The sequence below is a fragment of the Gnatocerus cornutus genome, unplaced genomic scaffold, assembly GCF_029298725.1.
Source record: "Gnatocerus cornutus isolate USDA-ARS CGAHR unplaced genomic scaffold, icGnaCorn1.1 ctg00000241.1, whole genome shotgun sequence".
Lineage (NCBI taxonomy): Eukaryota > Metazoa > Arthropoda > Insecta > Coleoptera > Tenebrionidae > Gnatocerus > Gnatocerus cornutus.
In genome coordinates, this window is record NW_028275560.1 from 44,236 (window position 1) to 49,813 (window position 5,578).

The window sequence follows — 5,578 nt, forward strand, 5'->3', positions numbered from 1 at the left end:
TGTTCTTCTCAAAAACGAAAAACAAACAAATCAACAAAACATTCCCTACTATTAGTCGACATTTCGAGCAGAAACTACGAACGTCGAAAGATTTAAAAAATGAAATATGTAGGTGTGCGTGCGTGCGTACTTACTTGAAACTTTTTTCTTGTTTCATCGTCGCACTGGAACAAATTAAATTTTAATGCAATGTAAACGCGACCACACTTTCGACGAAAACATCTCTATGAATCGAACGACGTCGGAAAAAGAATAAATCGAGAAGAGAACAAATCATGAAACAACACACACCCACCCCGCCCGGCCCGGCCAGAGTGGTGGGAATTTCGATGAATGAACAGACAAAGAAACCAACTCTGTTATCAGTTCTAAGAAAGAAAGCAGGTAGCGGCGGCGGCGAACCTTCGACCGTACTACGGTCAGTTCATGAATTAACCCCGTCCGTTCGGAGTTTATTCATCTCCGGTCCGTGTCGGCGTTTACTTCAAGTGGGTGCTATTTCCATCTAAGCAAGCAAGTGAGTAAGTAAGTTCTCAAATTTTAAATTACGTTAATCGCAAGTGACTCGTTGAGATCGTCAAACGAACAATTTAATTTAACGCCTCATACGAGTTTTTTTTTTTCGTCATTTTGTCGCAAAAAAAAAACTAAAAAACGACTCGCAAAAAAAAATTTTTTTTTTTTCTTCTTTTAAATCTTGTACATTTTCTGACATGTGTACCATCGAAAAATGTCACATCCAAACGATCGAACAATCACAAAAAATCGTCAACGTACCATCTTGGAAAATTTTACCAGGCAACGACCATACCACGTTGAAAACTACCGGTTCTCGTCCGATCACCGAAGTCAAGCAACGTCGGGCGCGGTCAGTACTTGGATGGGTGACCGCTTGGGAACACCGCGTGCCGTTGTCTCTACTCTTTTCTTTTTTTATTAACATTTCTGATGTCAAACTTTTTTTAAATATATTTTTCACTATTTATATTTTCTCTCAGGAACTTATATAGTATGAAGACGAAAATTTTTAATTCGTTCGAGTTGAATTTGTGGTTCTGAAAAGAACCGATTTTTTTTCTTTTTTTTCCAACCAACTTCCAAGCTGCTCGAGGAGGATTTATTTTGAACTGGTGTATTTGGTGACGGCCTTGGTTCCTTCAGAAACGGCGTGCTTCGCCAATTCACCGGGCAAAAGAAGACGCACCGCCGTCTGGATCTCCCTGCTGGTTATGGTCGAACGTTTGTTGTAATGAGCGAGGCGACTGGCTTCAGCAGCTATACGTTCGAAGATGTCGTTCACGAAACTGTTCATGATAGACATAGCCTTGCTGGAGATACCGGTATCGGGATGGACCTGCTTCAACACCTTGTAAATGTAGATGGCGTAACTCTCCTTCCTCCTGCGCTTCTTTTTCTTGTCGCTCTTCGAGATGTTCTTTTGAGCTTTTCCGGCCTTCTTGGCCGCCTTACCGCTGGTCTTGGGTGGCATTCTCTTCTAGTCGTCGAGTTAAAAAAACGTTTAAAAACAGAAAACGAGACAGACACGACGTGCACGTTACGACGAGTATACTCGATCTAAAACGCCGCACACCTAAAATCCCTCTATTTATAACGAGCGAGCGACAAACAGGCGCTCCGCCTTAGTTCGTCGTTCGACCATTGCCCTAACGAGATGGCGCTGTACCGACCATATAAATTTCTAGCCTTCGCCGCGTTCGGCATTTATTTCAAGCCGTACGTTTGTCAGTGCGCTTCGTGTCAGTCGCAGTAGGTGTTTTGCTGTTTATATCGTATAACAACATGTCCGGAAGAGGAAAAGGAGGTAAAGTGAAGGGAAAGGCGAAGTCTCGTTCCAGTCGTGCCGGACTTCAGTTTCCCGTCGGCAGAATTCATCGTCTTCTGCGTAAAGGAAACTACGCCGAAAGAGTGGGTGCAGGTGCTCCCGTTTATTTGGCGGCCGTAATGGAATATCTAGCCGCCGAAGTTCTCGAATTGGCAGGAAACGCCGCCAGAGATAACAAGAAAACCCGTATCATTCCGAGACATCTTCAATTGGCTATAAGGAACGACGAGGAGTTAAACAAGCTCCTTTCCGGCGTTACCATCGCCCAAGGCGGTGTCTTGCCCAACATCCAGGCGGTGTTGTTGCCCAAGAAGACCGAAAAGAAGCCTTAAATTTAATTCTTCGCCGCCGTCATCTCGAACGAAAAACAAAAACTTTTATAAAAACCATCTTCACATCGGCCCTTCTCAGGGCCAAAAATTCAACTCGAACGAATTGATTTTTTCGCCAAAATACAACAACCTATGAGAATCATGTTAAAAAGTCTTTTAGATATTTTAAAGTTAAACCGATCAATTAATTCATTATACGAGCGTAGACTGAACGGAAGATTTTCGATTACATTCAACCAAGAAAGATGATTTTTACGACTTTTCATCGTAATTTTTAGAAAAATTCAATGCCCGACTAAAGCACGAACTCGACAACTCTATCTATAATAATTTATTGATTATCTAATTCAAGAAACATTCCGATTCGTCGTAAATTTCTTCACATTTCGCACATTAATCTGTTAAGAACATACACACACACACCGGTCGCCTATACGTGCTCTCCGTCTCGATAATTTCTTGCAGCAGCAGTCGTCAGCGGTGAGCCGTAATACTACAATCAATCGTTTTATTTGCTATGAGATTTTGTTTCAAGTCACGTCTGAGGAGAGTAACTCTACCCCATATTGGACATAACCTCAAATATACTCTTCGTGGCAAAAACGTTCTTTTAACGATGGTCATTCTAACCTAAAACTGCTGTCAAAATTGTCAAAGTCGCCGCCTGGATCACAAATTAAAATGATCACTCACTCCGTACGATTTTCATTTCGATTTGAAGACAAACACACAATTGAGCAACATATTTAATTCGTTTGATTTATTTTGTGGTTCTGAAAAGAACCGTTTTTTTTTGTTTGTTTGTTTGCTTGCCTGCGGGGGGTTTGTTGTTATTCCTCTGAGGATGCGGATACACGTCATAAAATGATAAAATTAACCGCCGAAACCGTAAAGGGTACGACCTTGACGTTTCAGGGCGTAGACGACGTCCATGGCGGTGACGGTCTTACGTTTTGCGTGTTCGGTGTAAGTTACGGCGTCACGGATGACGTTCTCGAGGAAGACCTTCAACACACCTCTGGTTTCTTCGTAGATGAGACCGGAAATACGTTTCACACCACCACGACGAGCCAATCTTCTGATCGCCGGTTTCGTTATACCTTGGATGTTATCGCGTAGAACTTTGCGATGACGTTTGGCGCCACCTTTTCCCAATCCTTTGCCACCTTTACCACGACCGGTCATCTTGATAAAATTAGGAAATTCTTCGTACAAAACGACGTAGCTTCGACCAAGTTCGTTATGGAACTAACGTCAAAATTTCATTCCGCGGGACTATTTATAAGTTACGGCAGCTCCACCTCGCGTTAAAAACGAATCCACCAATGGCGTCGCCGTATGACTCATCGAGTTTATAAAACGGCCGTTGGCGCGACGAAAATTTTCAGTTGACTTTCGAACGTTCGTACGTACGGTCGGTCGTTCGGTCGAAGCAAGCAAGCAAGCCACTACCTACGTTAATTCTTTTCATTTGATTCATCCGATATCCGAGATGGCGAGAACTAAACAGACGGCTCGTAAATCTACCGGTGGCAAGGCACCTAGAAAACAGTTGGCCACGAAGGCGGCCAGAAAAAGCGCTCCCGCCACCGGAGGTGTCAAGAAACCTCACCGTTACAGGCCCGGTACGGTCGCCCTTCGTGAGATTCGTCGTTATCAAAAGAGCACTGAACTTTTGATCCGCAAGCTGCCTTTCCAACGTCTCGTCCGAGAGATCGCCCAAGATTTCAAGACCGATCTCCGTTTCCAAAGTTCGGCCGTGATGGCACTTCAAGAAGCCAGCGAGGCTTATCTCGTCGGCCTCTTCGAAGACACCAACTTGTGCGCCATCCACGCCAAACGTGTCACCATCATGCCGAAAGACATCCAATTGGCGAGACGCATTCGTGGCGAGAGGGCTTAAATTTCCTCCATCCATCCATCCATCCATCCGATCCGACCATCTAGAATTAACAAATTCTTCATCTTCGAAGGTGTTAAAAGAAGAAAAAAAAAATCGGTTCTTTTCAGAACCACAATTATTTTCCAACGAATTGAAAATTTATCGTTCGCGCATGCAACTTTTTGAGATTGAAAAAAAAAAAAAAAAAAAAAAAAAGTTAGGTTATGTGATTTATTCACAAAATTCGTACTTACATAAAACGATAAACTTTTGCTTTTTTCTTTCACATTAAATTTTCTTTTAACTGAGACTATTTGAAACATTATTATATAATAAAGTTTATCATTCTTTGTAATAACACTGTTTCGACAGTCAAATGAATAGACAAGAAAATCAAATGAAAGTATGTATCTCCTCAACAGAATGTGCATTGTCCAAGCGAATCTTTCGTTCGTTTCTTGAAAATAATTGTGGCCCTGAAAAGGGCCATTTATTTGTATCGATGGTGCCCCTACGTCGATATATACGATCGGAGCACGTTCCCGAAACCACCAGGACGTCGTCGTCGTTGAAAAAATTAAATCATCGTCGTCGACTTTTCACTTCTTTCTCTTGGGTGAAGCGGTTTTTTTCGCTTTGACGGTGACGGCTTTGGCCGTTTTCGGTTTCGGCGCTTTCGGTTTCTTGGTTGGACCGGCCTTGTTGGATTTCTTCGCTTTCGATGGCGTCTTGGGTTTGACGGGCGATCTGGAGGCGGCGCTGGCTTTCTTTTCGGGAGCGGACGCAGCCTTTCTAGCCTTCGATACGGCGACGCTCTTCTTTTCGGCGGCAGTTTTCTTAGACTTGGCCGAAGCGGCGGGGGCGGCCTTCTTACCGGCTTTTGAGGCGGATCCTTTTTCGGCGGACGTCGGCGCTGACGCGACGGAACGTTTAGCAACGCCCGTCTTCTTGGATTTCGCCGATGACGACGCGGTCGCAGCGGCAGATCTCTTTTTCGTGGCGGACGGAGCCTTAGCTGCACCGGTGACGGCAGAAGCCAACTTGAACGAACCGGAAGCTCCTTTTCCTTTGGTTTGGACCAACGAACCGGATGCGACGGCGCCCTTAAGGTACTTCTTGATGAAAGGCGCAAATTTTTCCGCGTCGACTTTGTAGTTGGCCGCGACATATTTCTTGATCGCCTGCAACGAAGAACCGCCGCGTTCCTTCAAGCCTTTGATGGCGTTGGTGACCATCTCCGAAGTGGGCGGATGAGAAGGTTTGCTTCTCGGATTTTTGGGCTTCTTCTCCTTCTTCACCGGTGAGGAGCCGGAAGTGGCACCGGCGACCGTCGAAGCTGCTTGATTTTCTACGTCGGCCATATTTTCGTCTATCGCGCGCGCGTTTTTTTCTTTTTATTATAGGTAGGCTTATTCTTCGGTGAAAGAACGAATGAACTTTACAGAACGAATTGGGCGCCAAAGTCAAAGTGTTGGCGCGTTCGAAAACGCGCGGACCGCGGACTAAACGAGAGCCTTCTCG

At 44.6% G+C, this 5,578-nt stretch overlaps 1 non-coding gene across 1 annotated transcript; it reads left to right on the forward strand.

Moving 5' to 3' along the window:
- The first annotated feature begins 797 nt into the window (after positions 1-797).
- Positions 798-917, forward strand: LOC148165711 (5S ribosomal RNA). The gene has a single exon (XR_015771237.1). It is a non-coding gene; the product is annotated as a 5S ribosomal RNA (ribosomal RNA).
- Positions 918-5,578: the final 4,661 nt, after the last annotated feature.